The sequence below is a fragment of the Manihot esculenta genome, chromosome 17 (assembly GCF_001659605.2).
Source record: "Manihot esculenta cultivar AM560-2 chromosome 17, M.esculenta_v8, whole genome shotgun sequence".
NCBI classification, from domain to species: Eukaryota; Viridiplantae; Streptophyta; class Magnoliopsida; order Malpighiales; family Euphorbiaceae; genus Manihot; species Manihot esculenta.
This window is the reverse complement of record NC_035177.2, coordinates 705378-720580: the sequence shown is the minus strand read 5'-3', so window position 1 is coordinate 720580 and position 15203 is coordinate 705378.

The window sequence follows — 15203 nt, the reverse complement described above, 5'->3', positions numbered from 1 at the left end:
ACAGAGGACCACAGTTCACCTCCAGATTTTGGCGAAGTCTGCAGAGTGCGATGGGCACGAGATTAGATTTCAGTACTGCTTTCCACCCACAGACTGATGGACAGTCAGAGAGGACCATCCAGACCATAGAGGATATGCTCAGAATGTGTATGTTAGACTTTGGCGGTTCTTGGAGGCAACATCTACCTTTGGTGGAGTTTGCCTACAATAACAGTCATCATGCTAGCATCGGGATGGCTCCTTATAAAGCATTATATGGGAGGAAATGCAGATCACCTGTTTGCTGGGAAGAGGTAGGAGAGAAGGCTCTTGCAGGGCCAGAGTTAATAGAGCTTACCAGTAGAATAGTGCCTGTGATCAGAGAGAGGATCAGAACAACTCAGAGTAGACAGAAGAGCTATGCAGACATTCGCAGGAAACTGTTAGAATTTCAGGAGGGAGATTGGGTATTGCTGAAAGTGTCTCCAATGAAAGGAGTGGTTCGTTTTGGGAAGAAGGGTAAGTTAGCTCCACGGTACATTGGACCCTTCGAGATTTTGCAGAGGATCGGAAATGTATCATATAAGCTGGATTTACCCACTTCTATGGAGAGGATTCACCCGGTATTTCATGTTTCTATGCTACGAAAATTTGTGTCAGATCCGGGTCAGGTTATTAGTGAGACTGATGTGGAGATTCTTGGGGATCTCACCTATGTAGAGCAGCCAGTACGGATTCTAGACACGCAGATCAGACAGCTAAGGAACAAGGAGATTCTGATGGTGAAAGTTTTATGGAACCACCATAATCTAGAAGAATGCACTTGGGAGACGCGGGAGTCTATGCTCCAGCAGTATCCACATCTGTTTTGAGGTTAGTTTCCTCCTTTTTGTGTGTTTATTGTTTGTTTTAGGAACATCCGAGGACGAATGTTCTTAAGGAGGGGAGAATGTAATACCTGGCTAGAGTCCAACACCGGAATTCCTGTCGTCCGGTGGAATCCGGGATGTCGGAATTCTCTAGAAGGGTAAGATTTATGTTTTTCTAATGTAATGTGTATGTTTTATTGTTTTGAAGTTAAATGGAACCAAGTTTTGAGCTGAAATGAACCAAGGTAGAAAAGCCAGGTTCGGCCGCCGAAGGTAAGTTCGGCCGCCGAAAGTGCCCAATGTTCGGCTTCCGAAGCTCAAGTTCGGCCCCCGAATGTTGCATGGTTTTGCATGCGATTCGGCAGCCGAAGCTGAGATGGTCAGCCAGCTATTGTGCATTCCTTAGTCAGTGATTTGGACAGGTGTTGCCTCTAGATCATTGCCAGAGGTTAGGCCACGTCTCTCATGACTCATCTGCAAGGTTTTTAGCAGCTCATGCAGAAGTTTGTTGGTTTTCAAGGGTTTTGAAGGTTTTGAAGCTAAAAGCTAAGTTTTTGAGGTTTAGTAAGGTTGAAGAGGAGTTGATCCATTTTTCTTTGTTCAGATCATTCATAATCTTGTTTACAAAAGGTAAGTGAAGATCTTGAACATGTTTTAATGTTTTATAGAATTTTTATGGAGGTTTGGATAGAGATTCATGTTTAGGTTAATAAGGATGTTTTGATGATTTATGCATGAAAGCATGGTTATGTGTTATATTTGATGTGTTTGTTGGGGTTTTTAGGTAGTTTTGGACCCCTTTGTACATATACTTGAGTATATGTGTGTTGAGGAGTTGAAGTATGCATGTTTTGAGAGGTGGAAGGGGTTGAGGAGCTAGGGTGCCGTCGGAGCTGAGTTCTGGATGAACTCAGGTTCGACAGCCGAAGGTGCATTCGGTTGCCGAACCTCTTGCATGGTGGCTTTGGCTACCACAGCTTGCCCCCGAGAGTTTTGAAGTTCGGCTCTGTTTAGGGGATTCGGCCGCCGAAGGTGCCGCCGAAGGTTAGAGACTTTCGTCTCTGGAGTGCCTTTCAGCCCCCGAAAATTGGCCCCGAAAGGGATCGGCCGCCAAAAGTTGAGGTTCGACCGCCGAAAGTGCATGAGTTTCGTCTCTGGAGAGGACTTTCGGCCGCCGAATCTGCCGCCGAAAGTGCTCTGTTCAGCTTTTCTTTTGCATGCTTTGCATGAGTTTTAGAATGAGATTAAGGGGATTCTTGGGGAGTTTAATAGAGTTATTCTTAAGCTAGTTTGGTCCCTCATTTGAGTCTTTCTGTGCTTACACAGACCAGAGGAACCAAAGAGAGCAGCAGTGAGTACTGCTCCAGAGTTTACAGAACCTGCAGAGTCAGTCCAGACAGCCAGAGGTGAGTGGAACTAAACTTATTACTCGTTTTAGTTGAGACATTAACTGCTTTTTAGCATCATTCATGCATCATGTTTATGCAGTAGGTTGATTGCATTAGAATTCACAAAGATGTTGCATTGCATAGCTATATTGTTGGTGTTGGTAAATGCTGAATGATCCAGTAGTTCCAGACAGGAAGTCCAGGACCCCATTCTACGGCCTGGCAAGTATAGGAAAGTCCAGGACCCCATGCTACGGCCTGGCAGGTATAGTAAAGACCAGGTTTCCGGTCTATGCCTGGCAAATGGTAAGTACAGGTGTTATATACACATATACATATACAAGACAGGAAGACCAGGACCCCAGTCTATGGCCTGGCACGGTTTACTGGGACTATGTGGTGACAGGTTTATCCTTGATGTGGATTGTCTGTGTTATGATGCATTCCATAAGTTCATATTTTAATGGCTTATTTTACTGTTCTACTCACTGGGCTATAGAGCTCATCCCACTCCCTTAACCCCAGTTTTGCAGGTTCAGTATACAGTGTACAGGGGAAGTCCAAAGAGAGTACAAAATAAGAGAAGAGTTTTGTAATAGCTTAGAGTGGACATGTAATATTAAAGAGATGTAATAGTTGTGTTTTAAATTAGACTTGTGCTTGACTTAGTAGTTTGTGTTGTAAATCTTTGGTTATATACATGATCTGTATATGTATATGTTTTACAGTGTATATGGAAAACCAGGCTTAACAGGTATATGATAACCCATCTAGAGCAAGCTCTAGTCAGGGGTACAGAGTACAGAGTACAGGGTACAGAGTATAGTGATAGTGCATGCACAGGTTGAGCCATGGCTCAGAAAAGAGTTTTTATTTTTCACCGAAAATGTATGATCATGTATGAGATTTACAGGTACACAGAGAGTATAGCAGGCTTGCTACGGGTTCTGGCGGCCTTAAGCCGACCTGAATCCTAGCGCCGGTGACGGTCCGTTTTAGGGTCGTTACAGTATCTCTACCATGCCAGGGCGTAGAATCGAGCACCTGGTCTTCCTATCATATATCTATATGTGTATATAACACCTGTACTTACCGTTTGCCAGGGCATAGTCAAAGGCTCCTGGATTTCTCATATACCTGCCAGGGCGTAGTCAAAGGCTCCTGGTCTTACTCAGAAACTCATTTGGATCATTCAGCATTTACCCACACCAACAGATAACTATGCAATGCAACAAGTTCGTGGTTTCTAATGCAATCAACCTATTGCACAATCATGATGCATGAAGGATGCTAAAAACATTCCATTTCTCAATTAAAAGAATTAAGTTTAGTTCCACTCACCTCTGGCTATCTGGACTGACTCTGCAGGCTCTGTAAACTCTGGAGCAGTACTCACTGCTGCTCTCTCTAGTTCCTCTGGTCTGTGCCTACACAGATGGACTCAAATGAGGGACCAAACTAACTCATGAACAACTCTATTAAACTCCCCAAGAATCCCCTTAAACTCACTCAAACATCCATGCAAAGCATGCAAAGGAAGGCTGGACAGGACACTTTCGGCGGCAGGTTCGGCGGCCGAAAGTCCTCTCCAGAGCCGAAACTCAAGCACCTTCGGCGGCCGAATCTCTACTTTCGGCAGCCGAACCCTTTCGGGGGCAGGTTTCGGGGGCTGAAAGGCACTTCAGAGACGAAAGTCTCTAACCTTCGGCGGCACCTTCGGCGGCCAAAACTCCCCTCCAGAGCCGAAAGTTCAAAGGCTCGGGGGCAAGCTTGGGCAGCCGAAGCCACCTCCTCAGTACATTCGGTGGCCGAACCATTATTCGGCTGCCAAAGCTGGGTTCATCAGCAAGGCAGAAACTTGCTCTGCCTCACGCCAAAATGCACCAAATCTTCCCAAACTCAAACACCTCAATTCCTCAACATGCATACACCCAGGTGTATGCTCAAAGGGGTAAAAAACTACCTAAAACCCCAACAAACAGCAAAGCATAACACATAAACAAGCTTTTCTCACAAAATCATTAAAAACTCTCTTTTTACCCTATTCATGCAACTCTCTCCCAAAACCTCATAAAACCTTCATAAATCATAAAAACAAGTTCAGGATCTTCACTTACCTCTTGAAACCAAGAAGATGAACGATCCTAACGTGGAGTTTTGGAGCAACTCTCCTTCAAACTCTCCAAACTTCAAAATTCAAGTTTTTATCTCAAAACCTTCAAAATAACATAAAAATCAATCAAACCTTTGCAAGATTTGATGAAACATAAAGCATACTCAAGAAGGACAGGGTCTCACCTCAGAAAGTGAAAGAAACAGGCGATCCTTATCCTTTCAACCGACTGAGGGCCTTTTATAGGTGGCTGGCCAGACCACCTTCGGCGGCCTATCGTGAAACCGAAAGCCATGCATGTTCGGCGGCTGAACCTCACCTTCGGCGGCCGAACCTGGCTTTTCTACCTTGGTTCTTTTCTCTTAAAAACTCGTTTCATTTCAACTTAAAAACATTAAAACATACTACATTACTTTAGAAAAACATAAATCTTACCCTTCTAGAGACATCCTGGATTCCATCGTACGACAGGAATTCCGATGTCAGATTTTAGCCGGGTATTACACTATGGACCTTTATTGTATAATAATGGTGCCATAGCATAAGCAAAGGAGCCCAGATCTCATCATAGATCTAAACATATACTTAGGTGATATCACCTTATTTGAGATATTATTGATAGAGGAGATATCAAAATATGCAAAGTAGACACAAATGACAACATTGCAAATCCACTGACCAACCCTCTTTCACAGGTCAAGCATGATCAGCACACTAGGTCTATGGGTATTAGATACTTATATGATTAGGCCTAGTGCAAGTGGGAGATTGTTAGTGTATATGCCCTAGGCCATTATCTTGGACCTTTTTGTATGTCGTTTTGATTATTAATAAAAGAGGTTTTTATCATTATTATTTGTTTGCATGTTACATAATAATGATTATCATCCCTGGTTATTTATTATTATGTTGATAATAATAAAATATAACTGGTATGATTATTGATTGATAATCATGAGATGATTATGTATATGTTGATATAATTCAATAATCATAAATATTTGTTAGAGAATAAAGTATTGGATGGACCCGCATTGAGATCACTACATGGGTCATTGTCATAAGTGAATCTCAAAGTAGTTATGTCTTATTCCTTTGACTTGAGATTGTCATAGTCTCTAACATAAGGACTGTTATGTTTTGACACAACCAAACGTTGTCTTTAATCGGACAATCATAAAGGTTATGATTGAGCATAATAGAAATTATGTAGAGGATGTTGAACAATCAAGATAGGATTTGTCTCTCTCTCTGAGAGAGATATTTTTTGGGCCCCTCGATAAGTGAGACTGAGAAATGCATGGCCGTGTTCAAATGAATTGATAGTGTGATCAATATCATTTGATCTTATCAGTCTACTTAGAGATCGAGAAATCATAAGTTTGAACATTATAAGTTTGACATTGACCATGACTTATGTTCGAACTAGATATCGTGTGACTAAGGGATTAATTCATGTTCTACTTATTAGGCTTTATCGGACTATTGATCCTCATATTAGTTGGGTAGTCATAATGTCTTGCTAGAGACCACTTATGACTTATGGGTCTTGTGGGACTGGGCCAATTGCCAATTAATGTGAGTCTATTGGGTCACACACAAAAGAACGTTGTTGATGTGCTATGTCATATTAATGGGCTAAAAGCCCAAAGCCCATTAATATAATTAATAATAATAAAGTGTTATTATTATTAATATAATTAATAATAATAAAGTGTTATTATTATTAATCATTTATTATTATGAGATAATAATATTTTAAAAATCTGCAGTCTATCTGTAACTGTTACAGATAAAGGACTTTATCACATAAGATATTTGAGTATCTTTGAGATTGTGATAGTGGGTTATGAACACAACTCCTTTTCCTTAAAGGAGCTATGGGAAAAACAAAAGACTGAAACATATAAATACCCCTTCTACGAATTGTGGAGGGGACACGGTTTTGAAAAAATTTAGTCTAAAAGATTGCAGATTGTGGAACACATAATCTATCCATCTTTGAGAGAGCTAGCACTCTAGAAGGATAGAAGACGTTCGTGTGTATACCATAGATGGTGTTCGTTTGAAAAAGCAGCACCATCAGTCCGCTATTGTATCTTCTCGACGAGATTAACAGGTTAGTCTCATATTCTTCATGTGAATTAAACGAAGCACTCGGATTCTGGGAATGGACATTAGAGAAATTTTATTTTTCCGCTGCGCCTTTCGGTTGCAATAATCTATGGATTTCCCAACAGGTATAACAGCTTCCATCCTAAAAACCGCCAAGTCTATCACGCATGTTACAACCGGTGCCTGATTTTGGCATAACAGCTTCCATCCCAAAAACCTCCAAGTCTATCACCCATGTTACAATTGGTACCTGATTTCGGCATAATAGCTTCCATCCCAAAAACTGCAATGTCTATTATCCATGTTATAGCCGAAGCCCGATTTCGGCATAACAACTTCCATCCCAAAAACTGCTAAGTCTATCACCCATGTTACAATCGTAGCCCGATTTCAGCATAACAACTTCTATCGCAAAGACTGCAGAGTCTTTCACCCATGTTACAACCGGTGCTCGAATTCGGCATAACAGCTTCCGTAAAAAAAACTAGCAAGTCTATCACTAAAGTAACAATCGGTGCCCGATTTCGACATAACAGTTTCCATCCCAAAAACTGCCAAGTATATCACCCATGTTATAACGGGTACTCCATTTCGGCATAACAGCTTCCGTTGTAGAAACTGCCAAGTCAATCACAAATGTTACAACTGGTGCTCGATTTCGGCATAACTACATTCGTGGCAAAAACAATCAAGTCTATCACCCATGTTACAACCGGTGCCCGATATTGGCATAACAACTTTCGTCACAAAAACTCTCATGTCTATCACCCATGTTACAATCGATATCCGATTTCGGCATAACAACTTTCATCGCAATAACTGTCAAATCTATCACCCATGTTACAACCAGTACCCGATTTCGGCATAATAGTTTCTATCGCAATGACTGCCAAGTCTATCACCCATGTTACAACCGGTGTCCAAATTTGGTATAACAGCTTCTGTCGGAATAACTGCCAAGTCTATCACCCATGTTACAACCGATAACCGATTTCGGCATAACAACTTCCATCGCAAAATCTGCAAAGTTTATCACCCTTGTTCCAACCGGTGCCCGATTTTGTCATAACAGCTTCCATCCCAAAAACTGCCAAGTCTATCACCGATGTTACAACCGGTGCCCGATTTTGGCATAACAGCTTCCATCCCAATAACTGCTAAGTCTATCACCATGTTATAACCGGTACCAAATTTCGGCATAGCAACTTCCATCCCAAAAACTACTAATTCTATCACCCATGTTACAACTGGTGTCCGATTTCGACATAACACCTTCTATCACAAAAAATGCCAAGTCTATCACCCATATTACAATCGGTGCCCGATTTTAGCATAACATCTTCTGTTGCAAAAACTGTCAAGTCAATCACCCATGTTACAACCAGCGCCCGATTTCGGCATAACCACTTCTATCGCAAAAACTGCCAAGTCTATCACCCATGTTACAACTAGTGCCCAAATTCGGCATAATATCTTCCGTCACAAAAACACCCAAGAATATCACCATGTTACAATCGGGGCCTGATTTTGGCATAATAGTTTCCATCCCAAAAATTGCCAAGTCTATCACCCATGTTACAACCGGTACTCGATTTCGGCATAACAGCTTCCGTTGCAAAAATTACCAAGTCTATAACCCATCTTACAGCTGGTGCCCGATTTTGGCATAACAGCTTCCGTTGAAAAAACTCCCAAGTCTATCACCTATGTTACAACCGGTGCCCAATTTCGGCATAACAACTTCCGTGAAAAAATCTGTCAAGTATATCGCCTATGTTACAACCAGTGCCCGATTTCGGTATAACAGCTTCCATCCTAAAAACCGCCAAGTCTATCACCCATGTTACAACCGATGCCTGATTTCGGCATAACAGCTTCCATCCCCAAAACTTTCACGTCTATCACCCATGTTATAATTGGTACCTGATTTCGGCATAATAGCTTCCATCCCAAAAACTGCAAAGTCTATCACCCATGTTACAACTGAAGCCCCATGTCGGCATAATAGCTTCCATCCCAAAAACTGCCAAGTCTATCACCCATGTTATAACTGTAGCCCGATTTCAACATAACAGCTTCTATCGCAAAGATTGCCGAGTCTATCACCCATGTTACAACCGGTGCTGTTTCTATCCCAAAAACTGCCAAGTATATCACCCATGTTACAATGGGTACTCAATTTCGGCATAACAGCTTCCGTTGTAGAAATTGCCAAGTCAATCACCAATGTTACAACTTGTGCCCGATTTCGACATAACAGCATCCGTTGCAAAAACTCCCAAGTCTATCACCCATGATACAATCGGTACCCGGTTTCGGCACAACAAGTTTCGTCGCAATAACTACCAAGTCTATCACCCATGTTACAACCAGTATCCGATTTCGGCATAACAGCTTCTATCGGAAGGACTGCCAAGTCTATCACCCAAGTTACAACCGGTGCCCGAATTTGGTATAACAGCTTCTGTCGGAATAACTGCCAAGTCTATCACCCATGTTACAACTGGTAACCGATTTCGGCATAACAGCTTCCATCGTAAAATCTGCCAAGTTTATCACCCATGTTACAATCGGTGCCCGATTTTATCATAACAGCTTCCATCCCAAAAATTGCCAAGTCTATCACAGATGTTATAACCGCAGCCCGATTTTAGCATAACAGCTTCCATCCCAATAACTGTCAAGTCTATCACCCATATTACAACCAGTACCCGATTTCGGCAGAGTAACTTTCATCCCAAAAACTGCGAATTCTATCACCCATGTTACAACCGGTGCCCGATTTCGGCATAACAACTTCTATTCCAAAAACTGCCAAGTGTATCACCCATGTTACAGCCGGTACCCAATTCCGGCATAGCAGCTTCCATCCCAAAAATGGCCAAGTCTATCACCCATGTTACAACCGGTGCTCAATTTCGGCATAACAGCTTCCATCCCAAAACCTGCCAAGTCTATCCCCCATGTTACAATTGGTGCCCGATTTCAGCGTAACATTTTCTGTCGTAAAAACTGCCAAGTCTATCACCCATGTTACAACCGGTGCCCGATTTCGGCATAACAGCTTCTAATGCAAAAACTGCCAAGTCTATCGCCCATGTTACAACCGGTAACCGATTTCGGCATAATAACTTCCGTCGCAAAATCTGCAAAGTTTATCACCCATGTTACAACCGGTGCCCGATTTTGTCATAATAGCTTCCATCCCAAAAACTGCCAAGTCTATCACCGATGTTACAACCGGTGCCCGATTTCGGCATAACAGCTTTCATCCCAATAACTGCTAAGTCTATCACCCATGTTATATCCGGTACCAAATTTCGGCATAGCAACTTCCATCCCAAAAACTGCGAATTCTATCACCCATGTTGCAACCGGTGCCCGATTTTGACATAACACCTTCTATCACAAAAAATGCCAAGTCTATCACCCATGTTACAATCGGTTCCCAATTTAAGCATAACATCTTCTGTTGCAAAAACTGCCAAGTCAATCACCCATGTTACAACCAGCGCCCGATTTCGGCATAACAACTTCTATCGCAAAAACTGCCAAGTCTATTAGCCATGTTACAACCGGTGTCCAAATTCGGCATAATATCTTCCGTCACAAAAACTCCCAAGTATATCACCACGTTACAATCGGTGCCTGATTTTGGCATAATAGTTTCCATCCCAAAAATTGCCAAGTCTATCACCCATGTTACAACCGGTACTCGATTTCGGCATAACAGCTTCCGTTGCAAAAATTGCCAAGTCTATAACCCATGTTACAGCTGGTGCCCAATTTCGGCATAACAGCTTCCGTTGAAAAAACCCTCAAGTCTATCACCCATGTTCCAACCGGTGCCCGATTTCGGCATAACAACTTCCATCACAAAATCTGTCAAGTAGATCGCCTATGCTACAACCGGTGCCCGATTTCGGTATAACAGCTTCCAGCCTAAAACCGCTAAGTCTATCACCCATGTTACAACCGGTACCTGATTTCGGCATAACAGCTTCCATCCCAAAAACTTCCAATTCTATCACCCATGTTACAATTGGTACCTGATTTCGGCATAATAGCTTCCATCCCAAAAACTGTAAAGTCCATCACCCATGTTACAACTGAATCCCGATTACGGCATAACAGCTTCCATCCCAAAAACTGCCAAGTCTATCACCCATGTTACAACCGTAGCCCGATTTCAGCATAACAGCTTTTATCACAAAGATTGTCGAGTTTATCACCCATGTTACAACCGGTGCTGTTTCTATCCCAAAAACTGCTAAGTATATCACCCATGTTACAATGGATACTCGATTTCGGCATAACAACTTCTGTTGTAGAAATTGCCAAGTCAATCACCAATGTTATAACTGGTGCCCAATTTCGACATAACAGCATCCGTTGCAAAACCTCCCAAGTCTATCACCCATGTTACAACCGGTACCGGGTTTCGGCATAACAACTTTCGTCGCAATAACTACCAAGTCTATCACCCATGTTACAACCAGTATCCGATTTCGGCATAACAGCTTCTATCGCAAGGACTGCCAAGTCTATCACCCAAGTTAACACCGGTGCTCGAATTCGGTATAACAGCTTCTGTCGGAATAACAGCCAAGTTTATCACCCATGTTACAACCAGCGCCCGATTTCGACATAACAACTTCTATCGCAAAAACTGCCAAGTCTATTACCCATGTTACAACTGGTGTCCAAATTCGGCATAATATCTTCCGTCACAAAAACTCCCAAGTATATCACCACGTTACAATCGGTGCCTGATTTTGGCATAATAGTTTCCATCCCAAAAATTGCCAAGTCTATCACCCATGTTACAACCGATACTCGATTTCGGCATAACAGATTCCGTTGCAAAAATTGCCAAGTCTATAACCCATGTTACAGCTGGTGCCCGATTTCGGCATAACAGCTTCCGTTGAAAAAACCCTCAAGTCTATCACCCATGTTACAACCGGTGCCCGATTTCGGCATAACAACTTCCATCACAAAATCTGTCAAGTATATCGCCTATGCTACAACCGATGCCCGATTTCGGTATAACAGCTTCCAGCCTAAAATCGCCAAGTCTATCACCCATGTTACAACCGGTACCTGATTTCGGCATAACAGCTTCCTTCCCAAAAACTTCCAATTCTATCACCCATGTTACAATTGGTACCTGATTTCGGCATAATAGCTTCCGTCCCAAAAACTGCAAAGTCTATCACCCATGTTACAACTAAAGCCCGATTACGGCATAACAGCTTCCATCCCAAAAACAGCCAAGTCTATCACCCATGTTACAACCGTAGCCCGATTTCAGCATAACAGCTTTTATCACAAAGATTGTTGAGTCTATCACCCATGTTACAACCGGTGCTGTTTCTATCCCAAAAACTGCCAAGTATATCACCCATGTTACAATGGGTACGCGATTTCGACATAACAACTTCTGTTGTAGAAATTGCCAAGTCAATCACCAATGTTATAACTGGTGCCCAATTTCGACATAACAGCATCCGTTGCAAAACCTCCCAAGTCTATCACCCATGTTACAACCGGTACCCGGTTTCGGCATAACAACTTTCATCGCAATAACTACCAAGTCTATCACCCATGTTACAACCAGTATCCGATTTCGGCATAACAGCTTCTATCGTAAGGACTGCCAAGTCTATCACCCAAGTTACAACCGGTGCCCGAATTCGGTATAACAGCTTCTGTCGGAGTAACAGCCAAGTCTATCACCCATGTTACAACTGGTAACCGATTTCGGCATAACAACTTCTGTCGCAAAATCTGCCAAGTTTATCACCCATGTTACAACCGGTGCCCGATTTTATCATAACAGCTTCCATCCCAAAAATTGCCAAGTCTATCACAGATGTTATAACCGGAGCCCGATTTCGGCATAACAGCTTCCATCCCAATAACTGCCAAGTCTATCACCCATGTTACAACCAGTACCCGATTTCGGCAGAGTAACTTTCATCCAAAACTGCGAATTCTATCACCCATGTTACAACCGGTGCCCGATTTCGGCATAACAGCTTCTATTCCAAAAACTGCCAAGTTTATCACCCATGTTACAGCCGGTACCCAATTCCGGCATAGCAGCTTCCATCCCAAAAATGGCCAAGTCTATCACCCATGTTACAACCGGTGCTCGATTTCAGCATAACAGCTTCCATCCCAAAAACTGCCAAGTCAATCCCCCATATTACAACTGGTGCCCGATTTCAGCGTAACATCTTCTGTCGTAAAAACTGCTAAGTCTATCACCCATGTTACAACCGGTGCCCGATTTCGACATAACAGCTTCTATTGCAAAAACTGCCGAGTCTATCACCCATGTTACAACCGGTAACCGATTTCGGCATAACAACTTCCGTTGCAAAATCTGCCAAGTTTATCACCCATGTTACAACCGGTGCCCATTTTTGTCATAACAGCTTCCATCCCAAAAGCTGCCAAGTCTATCACTGATGTTACAACCGGTGCCCGATTTCGGCATAACAGCTTCCATCGCAATAACTGCCAAGTCTATCACCCATGTTATAACCTGTACCCAATTTTGGCATAGCAACTTCCTTCCCAAAAACTGCAAATTGTATCACCCATGTTACAACCGGTGCCCGATTTCGACATAACACCTTCTATCACAAAAAATGCCAAGTCTATCACCCATGTTAGAAGCGGTACCCGATTTTAGCATAACATCTTCAGTTGCAAAAACTCCCAAGTCAATCACCCATGTTACAACCGGTACCCGATTTCGCCAAGTATATCGCCTATGTTACAATCGGTGCCCAATTTCGGTATAACAACTTCCATCCTAAAAACCGCCAAGTCTATCACCCATGTTACAACCGGTGCCAGATTTCGGCACAACAGTTTCCATCCCAAAAACTTCTAAGTCTATCATCCATGTTGCAAATGGTACCTGATTTCGGCATCATAGCTTCCATACCAAAAACTGCAAAGTCTATCACCCATTTTACAACCGAAGCCCGATTTCGGCATAACAGCATCCATCCCAAAACTGCCAAGTCTATCTCCCATGTTACAATCATAGCCCAATTTCGGCATAACAACTTCCATCGCAAAGACTGCCGAGTCTATCACCCATGTTTCAACTGGTGCTCGAATTCGGCATAACAACTTCCGTCACAAAAACTCCCAAGTCTATCACCAAAGTAATAACCGGTGCCCGATTTCAGCATAACAGTTTCCATCCCAAAAACTGCCAAGTATATCACCCATGTTACAACGGGTACTCGATTTCGGCATAACAACTTCCGTTGAAGAAATTGCCAAGTCAATCACCAATGTGACAACTAGTGCCTGATTTCAGCATAGCAACATCCGTTGCAAAAACTCCCAAGTCTATCACCCATGTTACAACCGGTGCCCGATTTCGGCATAACAACTTTCGTCACAAAAACTTCCATGTCTATCACCCATGTTACAACCGGTACCCGATTTCGGCATAACAACTTTCGTCGTAATAACTGCTAAGTCTATCACCCATGTTAGAACCAGTACCCGATTTCGGCATAACAGCTTCTATCGCAAGGACTGCCAAGTCTATCACCCACGTTACAATCGGTGCATGAATTCGGTATAACAACTTCTATCGAAATAACTGCCAAGTCTATCACCCATGTTACAACCGGTGCCCGATTTCGGCATAACAACTTCCATCAAAAAATCTGTCAAGTACATTGCCTATGTTACAACCGGTGCCCGATTTCGGTATAACAGCTTCCATCCTAAAAACCGCCAAGTCTATCACCCATGTTAGAACCGGTGCCTAATTTCGGCATAACAGCTTCCATCCCAAAAACTTCCAAGTCTATCACCCATGTTACAATTGGTACCTGATTTCGGCATAATAGCTTCCATCCCAAAAACTGCAAAGTCTATCACCCATATTACAACCGAAGCCCGATTTCGGCATAACAGCTTCCATCCCAAAAACTGCCAAGTCTATCACCTATGTTACAACCGTAGCCCGATTTTAGCATAACAGCTTCTATCGCAAAAATTGCCGAGTCTATCACCCATGTTACAACCGGTGTTGTTTCTATCCCAAAAACTGCCAAGTATATCATCCATGTTACGATGGGTACTCGATTTCCGCATAACAGCTTCCCTTGTAGAAATTTGTAAGTCAATCTCCAATGTTACAACTGGTGCCCGATTTCGACATAATAGCATCCGTTGCAAAAACTCCCAAGTCAATCACCCATGTTACAACCGGTACCCTGTTTCGGCATAACAACTTTCGTCGCAATAACTACCAAGTCTATCACCCATGTTACAACCAGTATCCGATTTCGGCATAACAGCTTCTATCGGAAGGATTGCCAAGTCTATCACCCAAGTTACAACCGGTGCCCGAATTCGGTATAACAGCTTCTGTCGGAATAACTGCCAAGTCTATCACCCATGTTACAACCGGTAACCGATTTCGGCATAACAGCTTCCGTCGCAAAATCTGCCAAGTTTATCACCCATGTTACAACAGGTGCCCGATTTTATCATAGCAGCTTCCATCCCAAAAATTGCCAAGTCTATCACAGATGTTATAACCGGAGCTCGATTTCAGCATAACAGCTTCCATCCCAATAACTGCCAAGTCTATCACCCATGTTACAACCAGTACCCGATTTTGGCAGAGTAACTTTCATCCCAAAAACTGTGAATTCTATCACCCATGTTACAACCGGTGCCCGATTTCGGCAT